Genomic DNA, 16,296 nt, shown 5'->3' on the forward strand with positions numbered 1-16,296 from the left:
AGCCTCTGTACGGTCTTTTAAAATCTCATTCTGTCTCCTCACAGCCGCTCTGCTCTCTGTTGAGAACAGACTGAGTAGAGTGAGTGAATGCCTGAGTCAGCAGGGGTTGTGAAATATGTGTTATTTTCTGCCATTTAGATCTCTAAATCCCGTTTTCCTCTCGCTGCTTCTGACCAATTTTTATCTGCCACTTCCTCCTATATTGAAACCAGCTGTGAACACGCACACTGAGGTGAGCTCATTCAGCTGAAGGAGGCTACTGATACCACTGACTCTCGACTTGTCATTTGAAGTTACAGGAATCAGACATTTAACACAGAAAGTTATTAGAGAGGAGCATCTTCAGACAGTAGCCATGGTGAAGTGCGAATGTGCGGCCATGATGTATTATTATATGTGCATTCCTTTGAGTCTATTTGTCCACACCAGAGGTCCTTCGATGGCATGAAATGAAAGAGTTCAGTAGGCCAGTGTGAAAACATACACACTCATGCAGGGGTTGAATTAACCCAGCGGGGTGTTCGCAAATGAGCAGCTTTCATGCTGACTCCAGAAGCTGCTGCTGTCTCTCTTCATCTCCAGACCTCCTTTCTTCTCCTAATTGGGAAAACGACACTGGTTTATGTGGCTCTCGGTATCCAGACGAAGGGATCACGACCAGGACGTGGACTTTGGACCGGATCTGTGTGTTTGTAGAGGAGGAGGAGGTGATGTAGCCGCATCACAGGCGTGTAGGACCGAGGGTCCTCAGGGCAGGTTAACCTCTTTATATTAGACTGTTTATTTTACCAGATGCTCCTGGGCTCCATGTAACATGCCACTCGGAAGGTCTAGAGCTTTGACAACAAAATCTGCTCTGTGCACAAGAGAAAGAGGGATGGAAAGAAACGTCCAGAGCTCGTTCACATTTATCAGCATTACTATGGATCAGGGGATGGGAAATTAGCTGCTATCAGAGTCCACACGACCTTCTGCATTTTTACATTGCAGTCATGAAGAATTAGTAGTTTATGTTACATCACTGCCCCAACTAAGTCCAACACAGAGACACTCAGCATGGTGAACTCATTTGCACACAAAAGGTTAAAGGTGACAGGAGCGGCAATAAAGTGCTGAGTAATGCAGATGATGCACAAACGTTCACATATCTTTGCTTTTACAGTAACATTTTTCTGTGATTTCCTGGCTCAGGAGACTGTGTCCTCATTGTTTGGTTTGGACAAGTGGTCTCTTGAGAGCATCGTCTCGTAAGCAAACTCTAGTTTCACTTAAAATGAAAAGCACAAAATAAACTATGAAGGGAAACATACTAAAGTGATTACACACAGAGCTGAGGCCAAAACATGGCGAATGCGGCCCAGAGTCATTACGCACGGCCTCCTACTGATTACAGCCCTGTTTTGTTTGTTTACCTGTGATGATTTAACAACTTAGACCTGAAACCTGAACCCGCTTATTACAGCGATCATAATATTTTGTGTAATCAGTGTTTTCCTGCTGCTCGGGTTGTTCCCCTCTTGTGTTGATTAACGTAACCCTACAATCATTTATATTTTGGCAATCACGAAAATTGATCATTAGTCGACTCCGTTTGCTCCATCTTTATTACACGTGATCGGCCTTTTTCTTTTCATCCCTGTTTACGTTCGGGATGAGGGTTGCCATTTGTGTTCAGGTGTCTCAGATTTCTTCATTTTCACGCTCCGACACCCACTCTGATTGCTCTCCAGACATCATTAAAGTGGATAAATTTCCTGATCTCCTGATCTAGTTGTTGAATTATTTAACGTGTTCACATTGTGTGTGATTATTGCTCAGTGACACCAGATGCTGACCCAGGGCTATGTGCCGCACTGTATGTCTGAGAAGAATGTAGGCAAGTTTTCTCCCTTCGGATTCCTCAGTTTCAACATATGAGACTCAGTTTTTCTTTCTCAAAAACACCTTTACACAAATAAAGCTTATATTTCTGCCATTTTTTTAAACACTGTGACATCGTGCAGCATCATTCCCAGCACCTCCAACACAGCTGTGGACTATCAAGTATTTATGGGCTGTATTTAAGCACCGTGTCACTGTGTGATGGATATGTCTTGTTTTTTTAAACAAATCAATGCAGCGGTGTAAAATGTGCATGCAGGAATGGAGTTTTTTCTTTGGAACAATTCCAATTATCTGACATTACTTTTTCAAAGTGTTTCTGAGTGTTAAAATCCTTCATTCCCTCCACGCTGCCTGCATTCAATTGTTTGGAGCAGTTTCTACAGTATCTGCAAATACCACTGCTCTTTCCAAATTTATAGGTGCCCTTTATTGGACTTGTTGCTGTGTGTATGTTGTTCATTAAGACATCAAAATGCTTTACAGTTCATTGCTCTTTTACACTGCCTGCTGGAGCCGGAGCTGTAATTCCAGTTAGTGAGGGATCAGATGGAGGTCACTGCTGGCCTGTGGGGGTTGCAGCGCACCACAAGTCCACCGAGCCTCTCCGGACTACATTACAGCTTTTATCCTCACTAATGGGATCTCTTGGTGGGGAATCCCAAGGGTGATGGGGATTAAGATACCTGGCCTCACTCCCATGTGCCGTTTACCATGTGGGGCGCAGCAAATATGTTGCACATGCTGAAGCTGCTGCAGCAACCTTTGCATCTCTAGATGTACAGAGAAACCACAGAAGCCTGTATTTGGAGGTGCATTCATAGGTGTTCACAGATAGTCAAGGTTCAGTCTTGTTTTCATGCACAGATCCAGCATTGCCACTCCACGCCTTGACCTAGTTGAATCTGACACCGTTTGCAGCTCAGTGAGAGAGTATCAGATGATGGAGAGCTGGGAGACGCTCAGGCCGCGGAGACAACACTGAATGTTAACTTTCTACCCTGCTTGACTTGAATGACATTGTTGGATATGGTTTGGAGTTTCCCGGCACTACAGCCAAAGTAGAAGAAAGAGGGCAGAGTGAGAAAACCTTAACTTGGAGGATGAATAAAGAAATGAGGGTGGAATGAGTCCCATGTCTCAGGCCTCACAAAGAAGGGAGTGAGACGAAGCTGTGAGGGAGTGGGCCGGCTCAGAAAATCAGTCTTTATATCTTTTTATATTATAACAAGCAAGACAGCAGAGGAACTTGTCTTGAGTACAGGGAGTTTGTCCCTGTACTCTCTGTATTATAAACCCTCATCCTGCTTGGTCACTGCAGTGCTAAATCAAGTGTCTGTGTGAGTCACGACTTAACGCTCCATCTGTCTGTCACATGTCCTCTGGGCAACTCTTTCAAAGAAACACAGCTCAGTAACCACATGAAATTAACTCCACCACCATCAACACCTCCTCTGGTGCTCTTGCACGCCTTCAGCTTGTTTGTTTGTTGTTTATTTACACGTTATTTAATCATGCTTTTGGATCCTCTAGTGACAAGAGGAAGTGTTTCCCCGTGTCCTCTCTGCCATAACAACTTCAATAGCCAGATGTGATAAACCATATCCTGACATGTAGTTAGAATTGATTGCTATTTGTTTTCTATCCTTATTTTGGGTTGAAACAGCGGCGCTCTTTTCTGCAGCCCTGCTGGGGACTCACACCGCCCTGCAGCAGCAGCTCTGGTGCTGAGAGCAGCAACAAGGAAAGGTCAGGTGGAGTCCATTGTTATAGAGCTGTCAGGTCTCTGATTTATGGCCAGCAGGTTCACACTGTTTGTGGTGCTTTAACTCACTCACTGTTTCCATATTTTTGTTTGATATACAGGAAGAGACAGATATGATTTAGATGGAAAAGAGCTTACGGACTGTGTTCTGCACAGTGTAATCTGAGGACACTGCATCTTATAGTTGTTTGCAGTGGGGCTGCAAATGTTCAGCAAAGAGAGAAAATTCCCCTTAAAATGTCCAAAAATCATCCATCTTGTTTAGTGCATCCACCAATCTTAAAAATATGCAATTTCGAATCAAATAAAAGCTGCAAATCATCACACTTGCATGAAATATGACTTGAAGGGATTGTTGATTATGGAAATAGTTGACAGCTTTATGTCAATCAACTAATGGTCCCAGCTCAACTTACGAGCCAGAACCAGGTTTACAATGTCAGCACTGTATCCTCATAACGACGGGGAAGATGTGAAATGACCTTGAGCGAGGCACTTAATCCTCGAACTGCTCCAGTGAAGCTTCATATTACAGTAGGGAGCTATAACAGGCAGCTGTCAACTGTGAAACAGGGTGCTGGAAAAGAGCACACATTCTTCTTCCAGTATTTATGAGGTGATTTCATGCTACATGTAAATAATGGTTATACAATATTTTGCACAAGGTGAAAAAAAAAATCAAAATATTAGGCGACCTAATGACAGCACAGCTCTGAGGCTTTCATGTGTCCTCTTGGTGTTTGTTGTGGGTGACTAGAGGGCATTTGGGATTTGGCGGCTTTCTTTTGGTTCTGCGTTGGAGTTGTTGAACTGGCGCTCTTTAAGCCGACAGTCATTCAACACCCTGCCAAGTCACAGGCTCATAATTCAGCAACACCTTGTGGTGACATGGCCCCCACATGAGAGGAGAGCGTGACAGCAGCACATACTGTACGCAGGAAAGAGACCAGTGGGCAGACATAAAACGGCTTTGGCATGGTGGCCAACATTAAAGAGAAAATACACACAGACTTAATTAAAGGAACACTGGATAGTTTCATTAAGACTTAACACCAGCACTTTCTGGCTGCCCTCACAAGTTCAAAGTTCCAAGTCTGTTGCAGCTGTAACCCCACCCAACAGTGAACGTCACTTTGCAGACTTCTACATCACTGCAGCAAGGTGGGAGGTTAAACCGCTTGAGTTCAGCAAAAAGTTTGAGGCCTCGTGGTCACGTTGAATGAGCTTCCATCCTGATTAAACATTGGCAAAACCTTCTTTCGACTGTTTTAAAATGTGTTTTGTTTATACAGGTTTTGGGATACAGTTAAAATCATAAAAATTGTGATATGAATATACACAGAGCTAAAACTAATACAGCATCCCAGCAATAAATCCTGCCCCCACGAAGGTTGTAATATTCAGTTTTGGTTGAAGATGTTGTAGAGAGGTTTTACTCAACTGTGTGGCTTTTTTGTTGGATATAGTTTGTGGTGCTCTTGAACTGTACTGTGTTACACTGGCAGCTGTTTCTATTATTTTGTCCAGCCCATTTCTATCAGTGATGGTAGGCTAAGTAACAGAAACAACTCTCTATCTATAGTTTTATGGGAAGACCACAAGATGCATTGAAGGTTATTTTAAATATCTATCACGCTCATCAAACTTATGATATTAGAATGAACTTTTGTCATGAATAGCAAACACAAATCTCTTTACACTTGTAAACAAAAAACTTCAACATCTAATTAAGGTACTTTTAGATTTTATTTTGTAGTTTTATAAACAAAATATGAAGTAGGACAAGAGGAGGATTAGGACAATAGCTAAAGATAATAATAAAACTGTCACCCAGCTATAGCTTGTGGTCTTTTTGTTTTTCCCTTTTATTGGTGCTTTGCCACCTGTTACGGTACATTACTGCATCACCAATTGTCAATATGCATTACTGTCACACATAAGCCCCATGTGATACACACTCACGCCAAATGTAGGGAGTGTGTATCACATGTGCACCCTCGTGCATGTGGCGGTGATCAAACTTTATCACCGGTGAGAGGCTTCACAGAGGCACCACTGTGGCCCCAGTAGTAGCAGCAGGAACAATCTCTGTTTTAGTCCAGGAGCCGTATTTAATAATGTACGGAAAACAACGAGGTGTTATCTTTGACGAGAGTTGTCAGAGTTGTCTTTTGATGTTCACGTGAGTTTTGCTTTTCCCAACAGAGACTGCAAACTAAGCTGAGGTCAATCCTTCCCTCTCCAGACTTAGAAAAGACCATAATTTCTTTTATATCCTCCAGACTTCACTACTGAAACACACTTTATTCTGGATTCAGCAGGCGAAGACAAAATGTTGCTGTCAGGCTTTTAACACGTACTAAGAGACACGACTACTTTGCACCAATCCTTGCTGCCCTTCACTGGTTACCTGTGAGTTTTAGAACTGAGTATTGGATTTTACTGCTTGTGTTTAAAGCCATGAACGATCTGGCTCCTGTAATACATGGTTCCAACATATCACCAAAGGTGACCGAGCCTTTGCTGTTCAGGGCCTTTAATTATGTAACTCCTGCTAACTCCTCCTAATTATGTAACCTGTAGCAATCTCTTCTCCTCTTAAGACTGATTTCTATCTTATGGCTTTTCCCTGTACTTTTTATATTAGTAATCTTGTTATAATTTAAGTTGTTGGATTTAAAATCTGTTGTTTATTTTATTGTAAAGCACTTTGTAACCTTGCTCTTGAAAGGTGCTATATAAATAGTCATTATTGTCATTATTGTTTGTAGCAGTATTAGCATTAGTGTTAACCACTATGAAGGACACAAGTTCAGAGAACACAGCTGTTTATGAATTGTGAATAGACGGACTGATAAATACTATAGGTGCAGCAACAGATAGACAAAGAGAGACAGACAGATAAAGAGTTAGATAGATAGACAGACAGATAAAGAGTTTGACCTTGTGTAAGAGAGTATCTCAGAGTACTTTAGTCCAAGTGTCAGTGGGACCAGGTCTTGGCTGAGTAATGGTGTTACTGATCTGGCTCTTGATGGGAGTTGAATGTGAGGACACGCAGCTGCAGCCCAGCCTCGTCTATATACCGAGATCTGACTTTGGCCACCTCAGACGCCTCTTGTGCCTCTCCCACTCCCTCTCTCCCTCTCCCTCTCCCTCTCCCTCTCCCTCTCCCTCTCCCTCTCCCTCTCCCTCTCCCTCTCTCTCTTTCTCTGTGCGATTACAGGCTGTTGTCACCCGTCCCAGTGCCTGCACTGAGCCATTAGACGTTTGCTCTGCCTCACATGGTTCAGGGAAAAACAGGAACGATTGGTGACAGAAGTCATTGGATCTTATGTGTCTGTCTTACAGCTGTGGGAGGGATGTGGATCTAAAGTGATTATACCAGGCTGTAATTTCTATCAGGTTTACACAATCAGTATTTCACTAACAAGTTAGTGCCTAACATAGCAGAAGATGGCGACAGCCGACAGGTGGTTTCTGAAGAGTTTTGCCTTGTTTTGCTGGTACAGGACGTCTCTAAGTCTCTTCCAACTGGATCCCTGGTGTCAGACACAGTTGATGTTTTTCTCCAAGTTTTCCTTGGCTTTGCATGGGGTGTTTTGGATTCTACAGCTTATTATGAACAGACATGCGTGTGCAAAGCTTTTGTGATCATCCTAGATTCTCAGGCACTCATGTCCTCTGGGTTTTTTTTGTCCATCTGGCTGAATATCCTTCAGATACGTTTACAATTAAACAGTTGTCGCTGGAATTTGTCAGAGCTCTGATGTCTTTTTGGAGCTGTAAATCTCTGTGCCATCTCCTGTCTGTTGAATTTATAGACCCCAATCAGGCGTGGATTAAATAATGGTCAAAAACAATAAGCTCCAGCTGAGCACAGAGCAGAGATGTGCCATGCTGGAATCCAATTATGAGCGTCATTGCTTCATAAATCTGTCCGCAGCTGAAAAGAGAACCAGTCAGGGGGACAAAGCCCTGAACCCGAGCTTGTGGCTGATATGCATAGAGAGTATTATTCTCAGGAAAATGAGCTTTCGGGGGTCTGTCTGGGAGAGTGGGAGCGGGGGCTCGCTTTGTTTCTGTGTGATATGCAGCGTTTAAAGGATTAAACTGTGGGTGTGGAGCTGCCCTGAGCACTTGGACAGCTCTGAAGCCCAGTCTGCGGCTTCTCTGTTCAAAGCTCTCAGCGACAACAAATGGATGGCCTTGTTATTCCCAGGCGAACAGGAAAAGGCTCCAGTGAAAAGTGCACTGCCAAACCTCAGTGAATTCCTGATGAAGGAAAGAATGCAGCAAGAGAAGCCACGTTCTCTTCCGTCTTCTTTTTTTTTTTTTCATAACCACGAAAACCTCCCAGTGCTGTCTTTTGGCTTGCTCAGCTCCTCATTCACTTGCAAAGCTCCTGCAGAGTCAGACTCATAAAAAAAAGCCTTGTAGTAGATATCTGGGGGAAAGAGGTGATCAGTGGAAAACAAGCTTTAATTTCACTGAGGGAATGCAGTAACAGCACAACACATGCACTAAACATTTAGCTCTTGTTAAGAACTTTAATTTGCTCGTTGTTTTCTGGCTGAAAAAGATGGTTTTATTTCTCTTTATTCACAGACAAGTTGTTAAGTATATTGCCTGGGAAATGTCTGCTTATTGAGCCTGATAGTGATTATGGACACTGCTGTTGTGTTTTGTTGCGGAGCAGTGTCGCCAAATTAATATAGCATGTAACAACGAGGATTAGCAGCTGCAGATAAGAGCAGATGGAGGAAATCTGGCTGCCTCGTGGCTCTGTTTGTTGGAGCTGCATCTGGATCTTCTCCCGTTGCTTCACGCAGGCCGCGAAGGACGAAAATCACCAGTGCCACAAAGTTTGGTGGTAGATAAATAACTAAAATGATAGAATAGAATAAGAAACACATTCATCTAAAAGGCCAGGGCGTCGGTGGTTACTCACAAGCACGAGTGCTTTGTTCCTTAAAGGTACTTTTTGTTGTGTTCAGGGGGCTGGGCTAAACACACACACACACACACTGCCTTAACAGACCACACTGTGGCTGTTATCAAGGCTTCTTCGTTACCTGGCAACCGTGTAGTTCCTGTGGGCGGGACCTGCTAGAGCTCTCTGGAGCAAGGAACTATGGTGATAACATTCCGGAACACTCCAGAACATTCCATTCAGGACTCAGGTGCCCCTGTCTGCAGTCACGATGGCAGAAATGTTTGCTCTGATACGAGAGCACACAGAGTAAAGATTACTATCAAAGTACATTACATTTTTTAACTGGGTTATTTCAACCTCTAATTGGAGGTGGAATCTGTGCAACAACAAAAAAAGTTATTATTGAGCAGGGTTAGTAAAATGTTTATAAAAGCAAATTGCAAAATAAAAAACACATGAGTAAGAGTTTTAAAATTATATTAGCAATGCAGGCAGCCATATTTAGCAAAAGAGCCCTAAAAATCCACAGTTTGTTTTCCTGCCCAGCACCACATAGCAGACAGACATACTTGGCATTAACATGGTCAAGCTGCTTGCGAGCTAAACAGACACATTTTTTTTCAGGAGTTGGTGGAGACCAAACTAGAGCTAAAAGGACAGTAAGTATGGGACAGAAACACAATCTAAACTGATGCTAATGCTTAGAAGATTTTGTATTATTAGTAAAAGAAATCTGGCCTGTTTCCCAAGATTGATCACACACAGAGTTGCTTGTTAAAGATACCTCTACTTCAACTATGATGAATTAATATGAATATGTGACCAACTGGATATGGGGTTACATAATTACATTCATGATGAGGCGCCACATTAGGTTGTTGTGGATTATCGTATATCTTTAAATAGATGTATTGCCAAAGACTATGTATTGTTAAAGAATAGATGAAATGTGATCTCTGAGTGGGAGAAAAGCTCAAACAAACTGTTCAGTGCAGGTAGACAGGTAATTGACAGAGAATTATAATCACATACTTAGAGGGTCAAAAAGTGATATGCAGGTGGGAGGTTAGAATATTTTTCCAATAGCGAACTCATCATTGAAATTCAACTGTGTCTGAAGGAGAGACTCATACAGAAGAGTGTCGACGGGAATGTTCGCTCTGAGGCTGTAAATATTTGGGTCTGTTTACCGAGTCCTTTACAGCAGATTTGTTCTCCCACTTTAAATGACCGGAATGCTTTTTTTGTCTCTTTCTCCTCCACGGAAACAGTTTGAGGAAGTTTGATCCATCTCATGTGGTCAGATAGGTTGCAGTCGCCTGCGTTGTGCTTCTATCACTGCCTCTTTTGATGTTTTCTCAATATTCAAACCACATTGGTGTGATAAACTTTGCTTTGAGTCGGCCAGTCATTGTACTTTTGGCTCACATGTTTGCAGTATCCTCAGCATTTAACAGCTGCATGGACGTCTATGACTCCAGACTCAATTGTCACCGTTGATCACAGCTGGAGAGACACTTCTCTATTAACTCTTCTCTTCTTCTCTCACCAAGCAATTCACATCTCACAAGACGTCTAGCACTCTCTGCCTCATTCCTCTCCTCTGGTTTTGGTTAAAATTACCCAAATATTCGATCCACACTTGAGTTGTGCACGCTGTTCGTGACTGAGTTCCCATCGAATATTTTGGCGCTGATCTTCTCATCATACTGGGAGGTTGTGTGGAAAGTATTTTTTCATTAGGACTTGAGGACATTATTTGCTTTTGTTAATGTCCCAATTGGGACAGCATTGTTTTCAAAGTCAAGATTTGAGAGTCGTGATTAATTTAACAGGAAAAATATTAGTGCTAAAAAATACAACTAAAAACAAACTAAATCAAAGATAATGGGTTTGGTCAAATAATAAGATATTATACAGCATTAACATCATTTTTAGACAATATTTCCAAATGCAGTTGTTATCTCATTGAGACAACATATCTGTGGCCAATATCCCTCTACAGAAAACTGACATTTTGACTAATTTGACAACAATCTGTGACATGACTCAATGCTGAAATGTGGATTTATTTTGCCCTTTGGGTCCATAATTCCTGTTGTAACCATTATATCACTAAATTAAGCCAACAGATGCCCGTCTCCTTCCCATATATGTCCAGGCCAGAGAGATGTTTTAAGGTTGTCATGGGGGCCAGAGGTTGGAGGGAAAGATTACCGTTTGGGACGACTTCCAATCTCAGCAGCAGACTCCCTCCTACACACTTTGCTCTGCCCAGACTGGTTAAAGATATGAGGGGACACGCTCTCCGCCTCATCGCAGTAAGTTTGCATTCCAAAGTTCTGTTTTTGCTAACTGTGTTTTTTTTTACGCTTTTTTCTCCTTTCCTCTTACAGCTCATGCTGCCAGACTGAAATGACATCATGCCGAGGGGAAGTCGGGCTGCATACGTACCCACAAGGCCCTGCAGGAGAACCAGGGACCAATGGCAGGAGGGGTGTCTGCTCAACCGTAGGGTGAGGTATTTATCAGAGAGGAGAATCTAATGTCTGAAAAGGTAATTCCTGGCACAGATGAAGCTCTTTGTCAAGTGCTGTAGCAGCACGTGGACTGAAATGTGGAAAATGTTTTGACCTGATGGTGAGGAGAGATAGAGGACAGACAGATGGGATGGGAGAGCTTTTGATGAAAAGGGACTGGTTTAAGAAGCAATAAATACATCCAGATGGAAAACAGGAGACATAAAATACTGAGGCACTGGCTGGAGAGGAGAAAGGGGACATTCTTTGTGTTCACAGTCCCCTTCTTTAAAGAACATCTCTATGAAAAGGCTCCAGTTTCTGTGGTTCCTAAGTGATGAGAGGGACTGGCCGAGAGTGGGTCAAGAGCTACAGGGTTGTTATAAAAGTTGCACTCTACTGTTTTAAGGGTCAGATGGCTTGTTTGAATCTGAAGCCAATTATCAGATTACAGAGTGCAAAGAAAACCCTGTGATCCAGTTAATAAATCCCCATTTGCTTACAGAAATGTCGTGGGGCCCTCACAGCATGTCAGCTGAATGGTCACAGAAGCCTTGATCCCCCGGCCCACCATGTTGGCATTATAATGGGCCACATCTTTGTTCACCACTTTAATGTACAAATTCAGTCCAATTTGCACACGAGGAAACGCATATAAGAGATGCATTCTGCGCAATATGGGACTAATACAGGCTTTGGCTTGTGCTCAATGCTGCAGCCCCATTTCCATGGAAATTTAAGGTATGCCTGCTAACGCATACCCAGTGTGAACTAAACTCATGTGGAATCCTCCTCGCCGCTCTCCTCCAGGCTCAACAAGCCGGCCCCGACAGCTACCAGTAACGACATATATTAGAGAATCCTACACAAACAATGAATAATTATGAAGAAAGTCAAACACAAGTGACACAGAAAGCTAGTAACCCGGTGGCTCTTATTTTCAGTTTCCTTCATTTGTTTTCCTCTCTCCCCCTGTCACACAGTGACAGACTAATAACGCTCTTCCCTGAAAAGTGGTCAGATGTTAATGAACATGACAGGCGTTTCTCCAGAAGGGGAAAAAGTGGGTCTCTAAGGCATTTTTTTTGTTTGTTTTCTTAAATGAATCATCTTGGAAAGTGTGAGAGTGTGGGTCAGAGAAAGTGGCTGAGAGTGTTCAGGACTGGGGGGGGTCGGGGTTTGAGGAGGAAGGTCACTGACCTTCAGGACCTCAGTGTTAAAGAGACGTAAAGAGGAGGAAAAATACGTCTCACTCTGCTGAGTATCTTAGATCTGTTTAGTGTATTTCCAGAGTGATTTTGTGAAAGGTTTTTTCATCTTTCTGCCTTTCAGAAAATTATTTGTGACAACCTGCTGCCCTCTGTTCAGGTCTGTTGGTCCATGTAGGAGGAGAAACTGGTGTCTTTGTCTCATCTAAGATTTATATTAAGATTTTAGAGCATCCATACAATGAAAATGTGTAAATGTGACATCATGTCATTTGTTTTACCCCAATTACATTGAAGAATAAGACAAAACAAGAGGATTTAGTCCCATGGAGCACCCATGCTGTAGCCCAAAGACTTTTAAAAAAGCAATAATTACTTGTCACTCCTGTCATCTGGACTGCCAGATGCAAAAGTTTATACTTACATCATTCAAGGAAAGCAAAGTTTTTGAAAGTAGTAGCCATTTAATCACTGAAAACAACAGAAAAAATGCAACATCCTAAAATTCTCCTGCAGTAAGTGCTGCTCTATAAATCTCGTGTTAAATGCTCTCATGTTCACATCTGGTCTGTTCACTGAACAGAAGGCCTGCCTAATCAATGACTGACCTGATGCTCCATAGCTAAAGGGTGACAAATAAAATGGCCGTCCCACCTGGTGTCCATGTATGAAGCACAATTAGTGACGTGGAGCTCTGCAGTGCAGTGAGGAGAAAAACGACACCATCAAACAGAGGGAGCAGTGAGTCGGTGTCACAGGGTCGATTCTCAGTCCAGGAATTTTCTTTCATGTGGAGTTGACAAGTTCTCCCTGCGTTCAATCGTGTGTCTTTTTAAATGCCAAAGACATGCAAGTCTGGCGAATTTATGATCTAAAACACGTCTTGTGAGTGTCTGAATCAGGCCTGTGTTGGACTAGAAACCTGTTCAGATTGTTTATTTGTCCACCACCCAAAGCATGCTGGGAGCTTGTGTCAAGGCTCAAGCCCCTTGTGGCCCTGGAGAGGAATGAGCAGGTAAAGCCTGAACAATTGAATGAACCCTGTCAAACAAGACAAATGGCTTCGGAAATGAAAGAAATACTACCAACAGCTGTTTTTAACAGTTGTAACGCAGATTTTTCCTTTTAGCTGTCAAATATGCAGCAGGTGCCTCTTTTGAAAACTGAACCATGAATGAACCTTGAAACACGTGTTAGACAATTAACTGCTAATCTACCGTACAGCAGACAGGAGGCAGGTGGGAAGCTGGACCCTGAAAGGTCTTCTTATCTTGACAAGACTTCCTACCGTACACATCAATTTGCACAGGTTGACAAATTGAGAAAAATATACGGGAAAGTTTCCATCATGTGTGAGAAGTTTGATATAGTTTTCCAAAACACAGCAATAGTTCATCTTATCGGAAAATCTGCTCATTTGCTTTCTTGGCGAGAATTAGATCGTATATATGCTACAATATTTAATGAAAAACAGATGGAGGACATGGAGGAAGAAAGGAAACTGATTTGCCAAAGAAAGAATGTTATTGTTTAACCAGTTTTTATTGCATTAATATCATATTTAATCCACTTGTTGCTACTGAAAATTAATAACATGGATTTTTTCTAATTTATGGAACTTTCACATTTTGGGAGACACATAATTTCTTTCTTGCTGAGCGAACAATGAGAAGCCAGCACATCTAAAACCTCACTATATAACCCATAACGTCTGGTTTGTTTGATTTGATTTGATTTTTAATAGTTTTTAACAAGATTATGTCTTAAGAACAAGCTTTAGAGGTGCTAATACCAGACTAGCTGTTTCCCACTGCTGTCAGTCTTCATGCTAAGCTAAGCTAACCAGACATGTGAGTTTTCATTACTAACCAAAACTATTCCTGTAATATCTGTCCTGTGTGTTCGGTTTAATTTCAGGGCCGGGGAAGAATATGAGCAGAGCTTTTTGGAAGGAAGAGCGAAAAGAAGAGGACGGAAAGAGAGGAATCCACAGAGAAACAGAGGCCAAGTTGCTCAATGCCAAACACACACGCGTGCACGCAGACAAAGACACACACACAGTAAAGAAATGTCTGCGCTCGCTCTGTGTTAGAGGAACAGGCAGCGATACCTTCATCACACACAGCGTGCTTACAGAGTTACACATTTACACCTCGCTGGCCTTTTGCCTGCTACCCTCTCTCCCGTCCACAATGATTTCCCTTCTATATTTCTGAGGGAATATACCTTACACTTAATCTGTCAGCACTACACTGTTCACGGCTCAGGAACAGCATCAGCTGAAGATTTTATTACAGGGATGAGGAGCAGGTTTGGTCTGTGCTTCCTGCAAGAACAACAAGCGGCCACATTGTGCCGACAGCCTGATTTGTGTCCTTGTTGGGAGATTCCTCAGCATTCCTGAAAGCACTGTCGCTGTGACTGGGAGCTCTGTTTCAGCACCCCTGGAGCTTCAACAAACCCCATGGGAGCGTCGGTCGCACGGCCTCCCAAATTCCACAGGTACACAGAGAGCATGAGTGTGGGATGAAAGACCGCCTGGGGATCAAGGTCAGGCAGCAGGGGACGAGGTGAACGCCACCGCCATCGTGCCCCAACAGTCATTTGCCTGCCAGCTATGAACATACAGGCGTTGGTCTTCACTTCTGTCTGTCATGGCTCTTGGCACAGATGATAATTAGAATACAGTAATGCCAGAAACAAGACCTTTCTTGCTTGGGTGTTGCTGCAGGCTACCGATGAAAGTGCTAAATGCCTGATATGATGAAAATTATAAACAGTTATGATCACAGAAGGAAAAACACTAATTCATCATGTTGATTCATTGAATGTTAAATGTTTATGCCATTTAAGAGCTAAACTGAAAATGTTGCAGACAGCCAAAATGAAATTATATGACAGTAAAACACCTTTAAACATGCAATCACAGGTTTATACTTATTAAAAAAAAACATGTTTTCAGTGTTCTTGCAGCCTTGAATTTACAAGTTGGCTGAAAAGTTTGGTCAAGGTAATCCAGTGTCATAAAACTTAGTAAATGAACTTACAATTGGTTCAGTCAGCAAGTGTCTATAGACCAGCTGACTGGTGCTGAAAGTTTGCATTCAGTTTGCTGACTGACAGTTAATTTGTTCTCCAGTTTGAAACTTAGCTCAGTCGTTTAACCTTAACAAATGTCAAAAATATTTGCTTTAAAGGTTAAATTTGCTAACTACTTTGGTGTTTTTCGCCTCTCATTCAGAATGAGACCTCTTTGGTCTCTGTGATAACTTGTGAGTGGCATTTGTTATTACTTTTAATAATTTCAAAGAAACACAAAAAACACCCTGTATAAGACCTGCTGGAGCTAAAATATATCAAAACTAATGAAAATCTGAGCAAGAATCTGTTTTAATGTGCAATCTTTCTATTCCTCTTCTATAGAGTCTATAGAGACTATAATACAACACTACACAACAAAATAAAACAATAGAGATAAACAGTCATCAGCCCACAGCCATCATAAAACATCCACAGCACAACACTAAAAATCATTTAGACTCCGTGGCTGCAGTGTTTCTAGGGAGCAGATCCAAAAAGAAAGAAGGTCTCTGACCGAAAGCCTGCACATTAAAAAATAATTCTTGCACAGTTTTAAATTTGTAGATGCTTTTTTCAGTCAGTTTGATCTTATTGGTAAAATAAATAGTTGATTGACAGAAAAAAGAATTTCTGTCAATGTAATAACATTACAGCCAGGAGTTGTCTACTACTTCAATCCACTAGCAATGATGCCTTGCATAGAGGGGAGAACAGAACTCCTTCATTTCATTCCTTAAATGCCCTTTAACTTTTCAGATCATGCATCATATAGTAACTTTTTTTAAAATAAAATATATACATTGGCTAGACGTCCTATATACATTACATTAGTTTCATTTTATTTCAATGTTAAAATGCCTACATGTATTGCCCCTGCCAGATAAATTAAGAAATATAAAATACTGA

The sequence above is a fragment of the Pempheris klunzingeri genome, chromosome 9 (assembly GCF_042242105.1).
Source record: "Pempheris klunzingeri isolate RE-2024b chromosome 9, fPemKlu1.hap1, whole genome shotgun sequence".
In the NCBI taxonomy this organism is placed as follows: domain Eukaryota; kingdom Metazoa; phylum Chordata; class Actinopteri; order Acropomatiformes; family Pempheridae; genus Pempheris; species Pempheris klunzingeri.